The sequence below is a fragment of the Centruroides vittatus genome, unplaced genomic scaffold, assembly GCF_030686945.1.
Source record: "Centruroides vittatus isolate TY-2023 unplaced genomic scaffold, ASM3068694v2 scaffold_769, whole genome shotgun sequence".
In the NCBI taxonomy this organism is placed as follows: domain Eukaryota; kingdom Metazoa; phylum Arthropoda; class Arachnida; order Scorpiones; family Buthidae; genus Centruroides; species Centruroides vittatus.
This window is the reverse complement of record NW_027122717.1, coordinates 483,556-500,018: the sequence shown is the minus strand read 5'-3', so window position 1 is coordinate 500,018 and position 16,463 is coordinate 483,556. Positions and strand designations below refer to the sequence as shown.

The 16,463-nt window shown below is 29.1% G+C and overlaps 1 protein-coding gene and 1 long non-coding RNA gene across 2 annotated transcripts in view; one reads left to right on the top strand and one right to left on the bottom strand.

Moving 5' to 3' along the window:
- Positions 1 to 16,463, bottom strand: part of LOC136989937 (low-density lipoprotein receptor-related protein 4-like) — a 229,817-nt gene that overhangs the window by 180,081 nt on the left and 33,273 nt on the right. The gene's annotated exons all lie outside the window — the stretch shown is intronic.
- Positions 1 to 16,463, top strand: part of LOC136989944 (uncharacterized) — a 28,481-nt gene that overhangs the window by 9,798 nt on the left and 2,220 nt on the right. The gene's annotated exons all lie outside the window — the stretch shown is intronic.

Sequence of the window (16,463 nt, the reverse complement as noted above, 5' to 3'; positions counted from 1 at the left end):
GTTTTAAGTACAGTCAAACCTGTTTTTATGCGCTCTTTTTATCTGCGATTTTTATTTGTGCGATTTTTTTAATGCGAATTTTTAATTTGTGCGGTATAGTTGGCGACTAGTCTCGTGCGATTCGTCATGTCTTACGTTGACTTATTATAGCTAAATAAACTTATTATAGCATAAATGCACTTATTATAGTAATATTATTGCATGAATATGCGAAAAATGAAATAATTTACTTTTTAAGTCAACAAAACACCACCTGGACAAAAATATGTAAAACAGACGATAGACCAGACGATGCAGTCAAGTGCTGACATCTGTTGTCAATAAATTCTATTTCGTACGGTTTTGAGTTATTTTCTATGTGAGACTTTTTTTATGCGGTCCCTGTTGACCGCATAAAAAAAATATTTTTTAATTGTGTCGCGAAAACTATTATTTACAGCCATTCGTGAAGTTTCGTGAGATTTTTTTTATGCGTTTTTTTTAATGCGGTCCCTATCCCCCGCATAAAAACAGGTTTGACTGTACTTTTAGTTAAATAATACAAGTATAGAGCATCACTCTATTTGTTTGAAATAATTAAATGCTTATTTGTTTTAACTACTCTGCATAGCATCGCACGCTGAAGACAGCGCGCGAGACCATGCAGAGAAGTGTCGCATAATTTCACCAATTTTTTAATTAACAGCTTCAGTCGCTTTCTCTTTGAGTATTTTAACCGGACTAAAACATTTTGTATTAATGTTGAAAAGCTCTACGACTTTTTAATTTAAATTGTGTCGCTATTTTTCATAGGAAAAGAAATAGAATTTGATCTCGTGAGAAGGGGGAATGGATGCAGATGGCTACGCAATCGAATAGCCCACTACAGATTACTTATAGTCTCGCACACTTGTATTTAGTTAATAAATATCAGCAGAAGCAAGATATACGAGTAGCCTGATGCAATGTTTTTGTTATACATATATACTTTACGTTTAGCATTTATATGTAAATTAAATGCAAAATTTAATAAATATTCATAAAAAATTACTAAATTTTATTATAATTTAGTCTATTAAAGCTAACAACTGTATTTAAAAAACTTTATTTCAAGAGCTAAACGATTTGGCAATTAACTATTGTAGGTCGGTTAATGGGAAATAAAAACAACTCTAACTCATTGTATTATTCTATTTTTGATAAAAATGAATATTTTAGCAACAATATTAACAATAACAAATCCTGTTTTTCTTTTAAAGAAACTAATGCCAGAAAAGTAAAGAAACTTGCAGTGTAAACATGAAAGAAAGACTTACTTTATTTTATCATTCAAATTAAGGTTTTTTAAAAAAAAGGTGAAAAAGTATTAGGTTTCTTTAAAATGAGGAAAAAAATATCCAGGAGATTACCACATGTTTCAAAGGCATAGAAGCCTATTTTATGAGAGAATAATTTAATTATAATTTCAGTGAGAATGATGCAAAATTATAGCAAATTAAAATCAAAAGCAAGAGTATTGTCTTAATTGAATGATTTAAGCTATTTAAACAATATCATTTCATTTGAATCGGAAATTTAATCATTTGATATTAACAATCCTAACACAAACAAGAGCTTACCAGTCAAGTTGGTTAGACTATAATTAATTTTACTTAGAGCCTTTTCTGAATTACTCAATTTACATATTTCCGCCATTTGTCGGTGAAGACAGTTATTTTACATCTGTAAGGAATTAGAAGCACGTAATTCCTTTGAAATTTAGTAAAGGAAACCAAAATGTTACTATAAGTATATTGACACAGTTGCAGCATCTGCGATACCATCCATAACTAGGCAGATGCAACGGGGTGCACGGGAACAGGGCCCAAAACAAAGAGAGCCTTGAAATGGGTATAAAAAATTATCATTATTATATTTTTATTTTCAAATTTTAAATTTTGCTGCAGTGGGAACCGATTCTGTAACGTTTTTGATTAAAGTTAAAAAGTAACGGACCATTTCTATCGTATTTGTTTTATCCAAAACGGTGTAGTGAAAAATAAAATCTTGCAGAGAGCCCTTGAAAAGCTAGCTACAACACTGGGTTACAGTCTCAAAACTTAATGTCAGGCTAACTGAAACGGTCGGTCATAAATTTAAAATTCTAAGTGAGCCAGAAATTACAGAAGAATGAAATTGTGTATAAAAATTCACTTAAAAACTATATTTATATAAACAAAATTAATGTTATAATATATCTATACCCACATTTAATATATTTCTAATGATCATCGGTCAGACAACCCAATAAAACATTCAGTTTGTACGTTGTTATAGTCAATGAACAGTACTGAATACAATTATTCCTCACATTGACAAACTGAAATGCTTTCGCTATATTAAATGCATTGTCGTTAAGGCAGTGATTATTATTAAATGATTAGCTGAATGAAACTTTCATTTATTAACTACATATACACAACGTTCACTGGAAATTATTAATTTAAATATGCAAATGGCCCAAAGCATAACTTCTATCGTATACACAAATGTCTAATTGAAGAGGCGAAAAGATGTATTTATATTTGGTATTTTTCGAATATAAACTATATTTTCACTTAGAATATTATATACCTATAACTGTGATCACTAGAGCAGATATTTTTGAATTTATAGAATTTATAGGGGGAAAAAAATAGGTTAATTGGGCTTGTATAATTTCCATCAAATTAAGAATAGAGGGAATTTTTAACATATTTAGTATACTCGGAAAGATAATACGCTTAGCATGTCCAGATGGCAAGCGATTATATGCGCAAACCAATGACAGTCCATTATATGAAACGGGCGATATCTTGCTTTGCTTACCTGTAAATGCCCTTTGTATAATCTATTTTCATCTCAGTTCTCTCGTCAATAAAAATTTCAGATGTTCAGAATCAAGTGATTTAAATATTGTATAAATCAATTAGAGTCATTCAGTCTTCCTTATGGATCTCATAGCTTTCGGAAAAGTCTTTCTAGTTCTGTTGATCTAGAGTTCAGAATAACGTTTAATTAATTAATTAATTAAATGAAATATTTTTATGCATTTATGAAATTTTGGTATTCTTTGTAATCGTTTACCTTGAAGTTTACTTCAAAAAGCATTCTAACCTATTTTAACCCGAAAACCAATCGAAATATTGGATTGGATTTGATTGATGTAAATAAGATAACGCAACATATGGACGACGATCTGTCAAAAAGAGGAGCGCCTCCCGGAAAGCCTTTCTATGGAAAACTGACCCCTGTTTAGGTGTTAGACACGTAAAGATAGCTCCACGTAGCCAGCCCGTTGACGAAGCGCGAATTCAGTATTCAATGGTTTTATTCACTCGTCCACTAGTGAGTCCAAAGTATTACATAAAAGGTATTATTTATAAAATTAATATTACAAATAATCTCATAATTGGTATCTGTTAAATCGTATAATTTGATAAATTAAAGACCTAATTTTAAATAGTCATTACGAAGAATGCATTACGGATCTTAGACCCGTTTTCAGCTGCATGCTATTTCGTAAGATAACACTGGTTTTGAGTGATATATTTATCTTAATGGTTATAATATAGAACTATTACTAAAATTTAAAATAAAAGCAAAAAGTAAAAATCAATTTTAAACTATAAGAACTAAGTAAGATAGAATAATAATGGAATAAATTTGGATAAATTTAACAATACATAAAACAAGAAAATTAATTAGTTTATTTATAACTTTACTAATTTTATAACAAAAAAAAATTCTGAAAAATTTTAATACATTTTTCTTATTAAATAATTAAATATAATACTCTTAAAAGATTGATCATCTCGTGAATGAATAAGCATAGCATATCTCACAGAATATAAATGAACATCATTATGTACAATCTTTCAATTTAGTCAACATGTCAGAATGTTATATTGAATTTTAAAAATTCAAATTATTATATAATTTCTAAATAATACATTAAGATTTTTCATTTGATTTGTTATCGTGCCAGAAAATCTAATCTAATATAATTTGATTTGCTGGCACGTTAATGTGAAACGAAAGATTAAATGTAATGAATCATTTATATTTTCTGTATTAATAAATGATATTTGCTAATTCACTACATAATCAACGTTTATAAATGTGATCCACAATATGTAGCTAACAAAATGAGAAATGGAAACCACGTCACTAGCCAAACTACAATAAATCATGAAGGTCCCGAATCCAATCCGGGTTATTAAGACAGTAAAAAAAATATGAATTGAAGTGATAGAATAAAGCAAAACAATATTTGGGCAATCTGCCAAGGGAAGGGATGTCTCCCGAGAGTACTTCTATGGGAAACGCCTCTAGACAGGTGGTATTAAACACGTGCAAAAAACCTGAAAAACTCCACGCGACAGCCCGTTAGTGAGATTGGGTGTACAGGTTTTATTCACACGATTACTGGTGGGCACGAGAACATATTTTACCGCACGATTATCCTTCCGAACAATAATGTGTTTAATTTATTTCTGCAGTCCACCAGTAAGAATATCAATCGAAAGCTTCGAATCTTAGAAAATTTTTTGCAGTTTTAGGCTTCTAAGCTTCGGGAAAAAATGAGTCAAAGTTGCGAAGATTTTAATTAATATTCAAACAATAATAGAAGTAAATTTCAAAGCAGAAGAAATTAAAATGTCGGTGTGGCACGCAAACGTAGTGAAGATGTACAAAAACTTTACTTAGCGCTCAAAACCATCAATACCTATAGTGAAAGGGTTTTCTCGATTTGTGGTAACATTTTACTAAAAAAAAATAACAAAAGTAAAGAATCGATTGTCTCCTCGTCTTTTAAAGTTTTTGTAAACTTAATTTACATTTCAAAGAATATCCCAAATAGGTTTAATAATCAAACACATTTGAAATTCTAAATTAAACTTTAATAAAGTTTGTATCTAAAATTTCTGGTCTGTATTTATGAGTTTAATAAGAATTTTCTATATAGTTATCTAACCAATTCATAATAGATTGAATTGGTTCATTTCTAGTAACGATAAATTACGGCAAAAATGCTGTCATTAAAACTTTTATAACTTAGACGTTCTGAAAATCATGTTTCAAGGCTTCTAAGATTTAAAAAGACGAAAATTTGATATCTCTGCTCATCAATGATCTAACAGATAAAGCCATTGAACACTGGTAGTTGATCGCGAGTTCGCGCCTCGTTAAAGGACTGGAGTTTTTGGGGAGTTTCCTTGAGCCACATGGTTTTCCGGGTTATATTCACGTTTGTGACACCTAAATAGGGTGTTTCCCCCATAAAAAGTCTTCCCAGGAAACAATCCCCTTGGCAAATTGTCTTTGAGTTACATTGCCCTATCCAAACTAATTTGTTCCTGTTACTCGAATCTTAAAACGAAGATCCAAAATTCGAGTATTTCATATATTGCCTGATATTGAAATTTGTCCGAATAATGAAAAACTAATGATAATTTAAAAATTATTATTGTTATTATATTTATTCAGAAATATTTAAGAGTAAATTAAACAATTCATCATTCTATCCTATCTCATCACAAATAGAGTAAGATTCACCTTGATTGAAGATCTAAACTATTGCAATTTTCTCACTAATTTCTGACTTCAACAAACCTTTTCTGTACAATTGGAATATTAAAATATCAAATGTTGACAACTTGACAAATGTAAAGCAGGAAAAATACTCTAAAAATGTAATAAGATTTGTATATTTATATACATCATTTATATAGCCTAAAGATATCTCAATTTTGTCATAAAAAATCTAAAAGTCATGGGAGACTTCCATACCAGTTTCCATAGAAAATCTGCCAAGGGAGACTTGCTATGGAAACTGGTGCCTATCTAGATATTAGACACACGAAAAAACTTGAAAACTCCACGCGGTCAGTCCGTTGGTCAGGCGCGAACCCACGATCAGTTTTCAATTAATTATCTGTAAAAAAAATGAAATTTCATACTAAATCATTTTTATTGCTATAATTGTTTTATGAGAATCGAATGATAGCAAAACCAATTAAATGCAATAAACCAATAAAATGCATTAAATTTTCTAAAGAATTTAATGCATTTTATCAAACGTTATAAGAATTTAAATCGATTATCAACAATTGATTGTAATTGTAAAAGCCTTACTGTCCTTAAATTCTAATATTATTGTTAATTGTCTACTTGGACTTTACTTATTAATAGGACTTTATACTGGTGTTTAAAGATTGGCACAGTAATGAGAGTTAGTACAGAAAAGAACAAAATTTCTTTATTATATCTTTATTTCTTTATTTCTTTTATTATATCACCTGTAGTAATAATTTCTGTTATCGATTATCAACACTTTAATTGTAAAAAAACAAAAACATATTATTATTTTTCTTAACTTATAACGGGATAAATTGTTTTATCTCTTTTTCCAAAAAGGAAAAAAATTCGATTTATATTGTTTGTAGCAGGAAAATTGCAGTGAGTCTGATATTGTTTTATTTTGTTTCTTTTACATATATTTCCCAAAGCAATTGAATTTTTATTGTGATTCTTCTGTCTCACATAAATTCAGTTCCTATCACTTTTATCAGATTGAAATTTTATAATGGCGGTAGCAATATTATGCGCAAATCCCCCCCAAAAAATGTAATTATAGGTTTAATGTTTTTCAATAAATTATACTTAATCGAAAGATAATGTAATAAACTACAAATCCAAATTACACAATCTTAATGACAAGCGGAAATTCGCCAGTATTTATTGCAAATTCTCACAAAATTAACAAAATAAATGTTTAATGAAAAAACTGCATTATAAATAATTAATATTCGAAAAACACTATTGTAAAACATATATTAAGTAAAAATTAGTAATTATTGTTGATACGAAACAATTGTCTAGTTATATAGGGTGGCCCAAAGTTAGCTAACCAAGATATTTTTTGATAACAGTTAAAACTGGATTTTGTGTATTCCGTTTTTGAATCGCTTGTTAACACGTTGCTGCTGCAAAATGATTTTAATAACTGTGAAAAAAATATATCTCGGTTAACCGATTTTTAGCTACTCTTTATATTTTTTACAGTAACCTATTCAAAATGAAACATGAATAAAACTGAAATCTGCCAAACCGGAAAAATTCGGTACCGTGCGATTCCAGTTTATACAAGTTTTACTGTATTACATAACTGAATCTATGTATATACTGTAACTTCAATTTCCTGAATCCGAATTACAAATACAATACATCTAAATTATCATATTATACCATATTAAAATATGAAGCAAAATACTTCACCAGTTTATCAGTGACGGATTTCCCACTAGGCACTCGAAGCACATGCCTAGGTACTGTACTCCGGTTCTCGAGGCCCCAAACAGGAAAAAATTAAGCACTTTTACAGTTGCAATTGTATATCCCAATTTATAAATAATTCTATAGGTATAATTGGACCTAATTAGTTTATGATTTCATTAAGTTATGTAGAGGGACCTCAATCTTCTGTATCTAGGGAGGGGTCCTGAGGGTCTTAATCCACCACTACAGCTTACTAATTCTTATTATCTTAATTTTGTGACAAAATACAAAATTTAAATTAAGCATTTATTTTCTATCCACTAAAGATCTAATAGGTGTTTTTTACAGAAAATATTTTTGTGGGTGATTAAACATACTAACAAATGAATCGAATTTTATCAAATTACTCATCTATTTTTGTGATTATTGATTTTTCTTATATAACGACATATTTAAAGCGGTATCATTATATATAAGAAAAATCAATAATTACGTTATGAATTTCTAATCAACGTAACGATAAGAATCATATACATTACTAACCAAATTTAGAAATGCATCATTATATAAGAAAGATCAATTATTACATTATACCATTATCGTTCTATAATCATTACATTTTACATTACTTTTCTTAAGAAAAAATTTGTTTGTTATTTCAATTATTTAATGTTTTACTATAATTAACATTTTGTTCATTTTTAAAATGTTATATATCTTCAAGGACTATATGTACTGTACTTCTGCAGTGTATAAATGTCATTTTGAATTTTCCTTAATTTCGTAAATTATAGCTCACAAGACGAAGGTAACAACGTGATCATTACAGTTTCAATAATATTGTTTGTGTGGATACACAAGTCTTGGTATGAACTTTTTCAGCAAGGGAGAAAGCGCGCTTCTGAAATGTTTTCAAGAAAATCGAAGTAAAAAAACTCCCGAGTGACTTAAGAATTTGCTTTGTGAAATGTTTCAGCAAAGATGTCATATCCCTGAGCAGTGACGGACTCAGGATTTAAACTTGGGGAAGCCAAGCTGAACTAATAAAAAAATTTCTAATGCGAATTCAATAAAATTCTCGCCTTATGTGACCGCTAATTCATTACTACTATAGAAATTGAATATAAATATATTTTTAAAAAACTGGATTTTAATTAGGAAAAGATTTTTGAAAAATCTAGTTTCTTCCGTTTTGTTTAGGGTGCCAAGGCTCCTTGGTCCCCCATGGGTGCGCCACTGTCCCGGAGGTAGCGTATCTGATGGTAATTGAGTGATCGCTGATTCGCGTCTCTACGAACAACCTTTTTCTTCAAATCAATGCAATTTTTACATGAAACATTTGTAAATTACATAGGTTCATACATTTTGTCTATTTATTTTCTATTAAAAAATGTGTATTTTCTCTTCTTTGAAAATTCATTTTTGGAATATGGTCCGTTAAATATATATTTAAAGTTTTATATTTGGGAATGTAAGAACATTATGAACAATTTGACATCTTAAGTAATTAGATAAACTCAAAAAATGATTAGTTATAACTCAATCTCAATATCAAATTAAATTATTTTCTGTGACAGTAAATAATCATCTTTCAATGTGTACTTTCCTTCTTTGGTTTCCTTTTGTTTATATCGTAAGTATTTTCTCTTTTCATAGCTAATAAAACAAGCAAAAGGTAAAAATGAATTAAAATTATAAATTAAAAATAATAAAATCATGAACTATAAAATAATTAATTATTCAATTTAAAAACAAACTTTAAATTTATTGTAAATAATTCCGAAAAAACGAATTTTCAAGGAATAGAAAATGCCTATTTTAATAGAAAATAAATGGACAAAATGTATAAACCCATGTAATTTACATTTTTTTATGTAAAAATTACATTTATTTGAAAATGTTTGCTCACAGAAACGAACCAGCGACTCGCGACTACAAGTCAGGCACACTACCGCCGGGATACGAAATCTTCGCTGAAAGATTTCACAAAGCATACTCGTAAGTCGCTCGGGATTTCTTGACTTCAATTTTCTTGAAAACATTTCAGAAGTGCACTTTCTCCCTTTACTCAGAAAGATTCGTTACTAAAGCTTATCCACACAAACAATATCATTCAGAAAACAATTTTAACTCAAAATTATAATTAAAAGAAAAATGAATTTTTAAGTAAACTATATAAAAAATTTTAAAAGCCAAGGATGAAATATATTTAAAAATAATATAAAATAGTCTAAATAAAAATAAAAATGTGCTGCCTTCTTACATCCTTTCCAAACACAAGAATACAATTAATATTTGCAGAGTATTTTTTGTATTATTTTTAAATTTTTTGTATAATTTAGTTAAAAATTAACTTCTGTTTCAATTATAAAGTCTCATAGAAAAGGCTGACTCTGCCAGTGTTAATTTTGTTCCTTTGGTTGAAAAGGATGTAAGACAGCAAATTTTACCTGTAGTCTTCATTTTATATTATTATTGAATTATTATAACATCATTACAATACCAGGCTGCAATTTTTAATCATATACTTAATCTATTCAATTTAAAATGTGTTCTCCATCTCAAATTTGTAGTGTTTTGCCCTTGTACAACATGCTTTTCCTGATAACAACAGAGTCGGAATCAACTGAAGATAACAACTGATCATCTATGTAACTTCATTCAGGAAAAAATTTTTGAATTGAATTCACATGACTTTCCGTTTAGAACGGAAGTTCGTATATAGTTAATCGAGGCATCCTGTCCGTACGCGTTCCATATCTGGTCTTGACTTTCATCTGTCTAACATCGTTCTTGATAATAAAGGACAGCCAGACAGAGGCAAAAATTCCCGAAGGCAAAAATGGCGGTGGCAAGATTGCGACGGCAAAATGATGTAAAAGCATTATAATAACCTTACTTAATTTTCTCTTTCTCCTTTCTTCTTAAAATATAATACACAGGAAAAATATATAAAAAGATATAATTTACGTCCAAAAATAAATGTATCATTCTCTAAGTTGCAATGATACATGGCAACATAGAAAGAAATGTGAAATCATCAAGCATAATAGTACGATATATCAGGTTTACAAACCTGATATATCGTACTATTATAGTATCGTAAAGGTGAAATTTGGACATTTCGATTTTTTCTAGAAACAACTAGGGAAAAAATATTTTAGGAGGTTCGATGTGGATATATATAAGTAGAGTAATCAGGAGATATTTCATCATATATTTTATTGGAAATAGACGCATCAGCAATGTCTGACAATATGAAACTTTTGAAAGAACACATTCGTGTACTGTTGCTCTGTCATTTCAAAAGTGGCCACAACGCAAAGAAAGATCACTATCTCGTATGCAAAGAATTTGGCGAGGATACAATAAACAGGCAGACCTGCTATAATTGGTTCAAGAAATTCAAGGATGGAGATTTCTCGCTTCGAAATAAACTCCATACGGGTAGAGATTCCACCACTGATGGTGACATTCCCTTGCAACTGATTGATAATAATCCACGGTTAATCACCAGAGAATTGGCACAACTCGAGTATTCCCATAAATTCCAAAAACTGACAAAGTCCAATATCACCACGACAATGCGCTAATACATAAAGCAAGATGACTTTACAGTCCAGACTTGGTGTCAACCGACTACCATCTATTTTGCACCCTTCAGATGAATCATGTCAATATATAGTTCTATAACAACACCCGACCCTCGAAATTTTCTTCAAAGAAAAACTAGTCATTCTATGCTCAAGGGATTAAAAGTTTGCAGCAAAGATGTGATTGATATTGATTGTGATTACCTATTAATTAAATTAAACTGTAGTTGTTGAGTCAACTATCAATAAAGTTGTTTTTAATGTCTAAACTTTACCTTTATAACCTGATATAATTAAATGCATGCATATAGTTATTACAACATATAAAGGATGTAGACGAAAATATTGCCAGGCTGTATATGTCTTCTGCTGTGTATTATCTAAATACAAGGTCATGAGAGTATAGGTAATTTGTAGTGGGCTATACAATGGCGTACTTACCACGCACCTTCAATTTCCTTTCTCCTATGGCTAAATTCTATCTCGGCTCCAACATCAGATAACGGTACAGTTTAATTACAAGGTCGTAGAGCGTCTCAGAATTAGTACAAAATGTTTAGTTCAATTAAAATACTCAAAGGGAAAGCGGCTGAATACTGTCAAACAAATCGGTAAGGGAAATTGTGTAAGGCTTCTCTACATCGTCTCGGATGCTCAAGGTTTTCCGCACGGTTTTCGTCATTCATTTTTTGACTGTATCCAGCCGAGTATTCGACTCTTTGAGTATTTTAACCAAATGAAAACTTTTTGTACTGATCCTAAGACTTTCTACGACTTTGTAATTTAAACTATGCCGTTATCTTTCATAGAAGCAGAGATAGGATTTGATCCCAGGAGAAAGGAGGTTAGGAGGACTACACCATAGAATAGCCTACTACCAATTACCCATACTCTCATGCACTTGTATTCAATTAATATGTAGCAGAAGCAAGATATAACCTAGTGTAATTTTTCGTCTATACCGGTATACTCAAATACAAATTCCTAATATTTATTTACATACTCAATATGTATCTAAACATAATAATTTTTAATACTGATATATACCAATATATTTTACAACACGGTAAGCAAATTACATAAAGTAATTTCTAATTATCTGTGTAATATTGAATCATTTTATACGAGAAAAAATTATACATAGATAAATCAATTAAAAAAACCGTTAACACAACACAATACATGCATAAATTGTAGAAATATAAAATTGAAATATTCAAAATAAATATAAAGTGAGATAAGTTAAATACTTGAGAAAGAAATTTACACAAAAAAATATATTAACACAAACAAACAGTTTCATTAGGAGAGATGTAATAGTTAAAAATCTGTTGAATATAACGTTAAAAATAAGAAAACGCTTCAAGATCGCTTAAGTAAATATAAACAAGATATGATTTTCACAAGCTTTCTAATATAAAATTATCAAAATTTACCGAGACTGAAAAAAATACTAAATTTAATATACAATTTTAAATAAAATGAATATTTTATTTCTAATTTACGTTAAATTACAGTTCATCTTTTAAATTTCTTAAAGAAAAAAATTTAGCAAATAATGACAAAAGATGTAAACAAGATAATAAAGTTATGAAAGTGGAAAAAATATAGCTTTCATATTTAAAAAAGTAATTCACGTTTAAATTTAATTGTTTTTACATAAAAAAAGAAAAAAGTTAAAATTATAACAATATTATACAGTATAGGTATAATATACAAAGTTTTAGAATTCACTTTACAAAAGAATTTATTCATCAATATTTCTCATCTGTAACTAATTAACAACATGCAATAGAGTGAAATGGACAAGCACATGTAAGTTCTCATCATCTGAACACAATAATTAGTGAAAACCAAAATTTGAAACCATGAAAACCAAAACTTCATGCTTAGAATTTAAACTGTAGATATATAGGTATTAATATATTACAGTCGAACCTCCAATGACAGTCACCTCTAAACTGTGGCTATTTTTTCAAGAACGTGAACAAAAATGCATATAAAATAACCTCCAAACAATGGCCACTTTTTATGTTCCCGTCGTCGTTAATAAGAGATTTGACTGATTACTTTTTCGGCTGTTATATATGACCCGCTCACTTGCCAAATCGATTAACTCCACAAAACAAAATGTATAAAAATTGATAATATAAACTATTTTTTAAAATTCCCTTTAAACTTAAATTTAAATAAACATTGCATAATGTATTTTTATATATTGTTATATTAAAAATATATTAAATATAAGCTATGCTTTAATATAACGACATATTGTTATATTAAATTTTATATTATTACATTAAATTTTACATATTGTTAATATTAATTTTATATGTCGTTATATTAAAGCATAACTTTAATAATAACAACATATAAAATTAATTACGCGAAAAATTTGAAAATAATAACGATTATACTAAGGATTTACAATTGCAGTTAGTCGATTTGGTCTGTGAATGGCTCATATAATAAAAGAAAAATATGACGATCGGAAAAAAATGACCTCCCAATGTTTTTACATTTATGTACTCGGAGCTTTGAAACGTCGAGAAATGCAAAATAATGGGGCTTATTTTTCTATATATGGATGTTAGTATGCATATGGGAATGCACGATTTTGTTCACCCACTTTGAGCTTAATTCTTGTACATTTTCCGGAAAATTTTTGAAATTTTGGGAGATTTGTATATTAGGAGGATTGATCCCATAACAGGCGCGCCATTCAATTTTAACTTTTTTGCGGGAGTTACGCAACTCGTTGCTGGATTATTTTTAAAATCTAAACAGCTAGAGATAAAACTTAAGGAATTTAAAATCTCTTCTTAGTACAGATTATACTGATAGGCACTACAGTACAGACACTTCAATGATGTTTAACTATCGGAAAATATTAATATGCAAAGAAAATTGAACCTGTTGATAAAATATTCGAATGAAAATGATTTAAAATTAACCAGTATAAAGCATAAAGCATTATTTTCAGTACAGTAATGTTAATTAGTGTTATAATATTATTTTACTAGTAGTTTTTATAATATTTTACACTAAAAATAAAACACGTGGTTATTACAGACGTAACGTAGTCGACAACTAAATGAAACATACAATAAAGGATTTCCGACAGCATTTTATAGCTTGCCAAATTTTCTAGAGGATTCTCTAAGATTAGAGAAAATTGAAATGGATGCGAAGAGTGCACAACCAGAGACTAGTTAAATGGACAGAAACTTTTTAAAAGAGAAATAAAAATAAGAGTTAAGTGGTAAAGTTTGTCTATTTTTGTAAAAATTTTCAATTACTTACATAATTATTTATCTATTTATGTACAGTATAATTAAATCAACCTAAAAATATTATTCAAAATAGATGGTAATATATTTTTTCCTGTGAAAATTATACTCTGAGTCTTTTTATTAGTATTTTATTTGATATAGAAACCTAAAAATTAAACAATTATATAGTTTTCAGTTTGTTTTTCAGTATATGTATTATTTCAAGAAATATATCAAGAAAAATCACCTAGAAAATCCAATATTTTTTCTTGTGTTATTAAAATACAAGATGTCAAAAGCCACTTAACCGCGGAAATCTGTCAAATATTTTTTTAAATTCATAATTTGAAAATGTTGCAATTTATATATGTTGAACAAGGAATTCATTCTGAGCAATTTTTATAAATTTTTTATTTGAATAAGACAGAAATTGCCTTTATGTAGATTAACTTTAAGATTTTGAGATTTTATTTTAAAAATCTTTAATATTATTAATTATTATAAAAAGACGAAAAAGCTTATTTTTGAGGATACAGATGAATTTTATAAATTTGCGAATAATAATAACAATTAAAAATCTTCATTAAGTCCGACCCAATTCGAGATATGGCAATTAACCCCACCCTCTCTCTTCCCACCCCCTTGACCTTTAATCTCCAAAATCTAATAAAATCAATCTACTAATACACAAACCTCTCTGCAAAATTTCAGAAATTTTCAATAACAGAAACAGCTTTCTATGTCTTTTGTTTAAAGTTTTAAAGTAAATTTTGTCGAAAGTTAAATTGGCTGAACAAAATCGTGCCTTTCCCCACACACACAAACAAACAAACATCCATGCATACAGGGAAAAAACCGTCACTATTTTGCATTTCTCGACGATTCAAGGTGCTGAGTCCAAAAAATGTAAGTCTTGAGGTGTCATTTTTTGACCAATTGCCCCTCTGTTATGTATACAGCCAGGAAAGTAAATTCAAAACGCATTAATTTACATAATAAGTTACCAAGTGTCTCATTTTTATTTATTTATTTATTTTTCTTGCATTTATACTAATTACTGTTTCAAAAATAAATTTATTCTCTTTATTAAAGTCCATCAATGGCCGAGTGCATAAAACACTGGTCGCGGGTCCGGGCCTCGCAAATAGTCTGAGCCACGTGACGTTTTCCGGGTTTTCTTCGCTTGTATAACACTTGGGAAATAGGGGTCTGTTTCTCATAGACAAGTCCTTCAGGGAGATGCCTCCCTGAAGGACTTGTCTATGGGATGACAGATCATCCCTGTGTTGCATTGTCATACTCTATCGATCCATTATCAAGTATCCAAAAATCTAATCTATAACTAAACAGATATAATTGTACGAAAATATACTAAAATTTATTTGGTTTACTTACTAAAGCTAGCAACGAGTTTTCTGGCTGTTATGAGATTTTATTATAAAAAACTTTTTATATTTTAATTATTATAAAATGATAAATTTTATAATTATTAAAATATTAATTTAATTTACTTTGATTTATTAATTAATTTGTAAATTAATTAATTAATATTCATTTTAAGTATAGGGATGAGTTCATTGTAAATGATAGTAACGAACTACATCTTCATTAAGTCCTACCCCTCTCGAGATACGACATATGACACACATCTATCTCCTCACCCCATCGACATTTAATCACCAGAATTTAATAGCATCAATGCTCCTTATATATAAGTAACCATGCCAAATTTCGTCTTTACCCCATCCTGTGATATTGAACGAAATAACTCCAAGAAATACACAAACACACAAACAAACAAACAAACACAAACACTCCCCACACACGTTCACAGAATTTTTTGCCAGGGTTTATTTTTTCACTTTTTGGATTCAGCGGGGTATTAAACATAAAAATTTGCAAAAACTCAGACGGTCAAAATTGACACGATTCCAATACTTTCTCTTGTTATGTATACATAACAGCAGGGAAAGTAAAATCGAACAATGTGTTATAAATAATAAGCTAAAAGGCATTTCTTATAAATAAATAATAATCAGGTAAATAACGAACTTGTTTGCTGCTTCGATATTTTATATAATTTGTATATATATATATATTGTTACATTTACTATGAAAAGAGATAAAAGATAGATATCATAGTATCATATATCAAAATGACGTTATACTATTGATAGCGTTCCATTTTGGCAACTATTCTAAATTCCAGCAATACAAAATTATTGCCCTCCGGACAGCGACATGAAAATGTATCAACTTTCCACTAAAACATAAAAGTTTGATAAGTTTCAGAACACCTGGAAGCTATTTAATCATATCT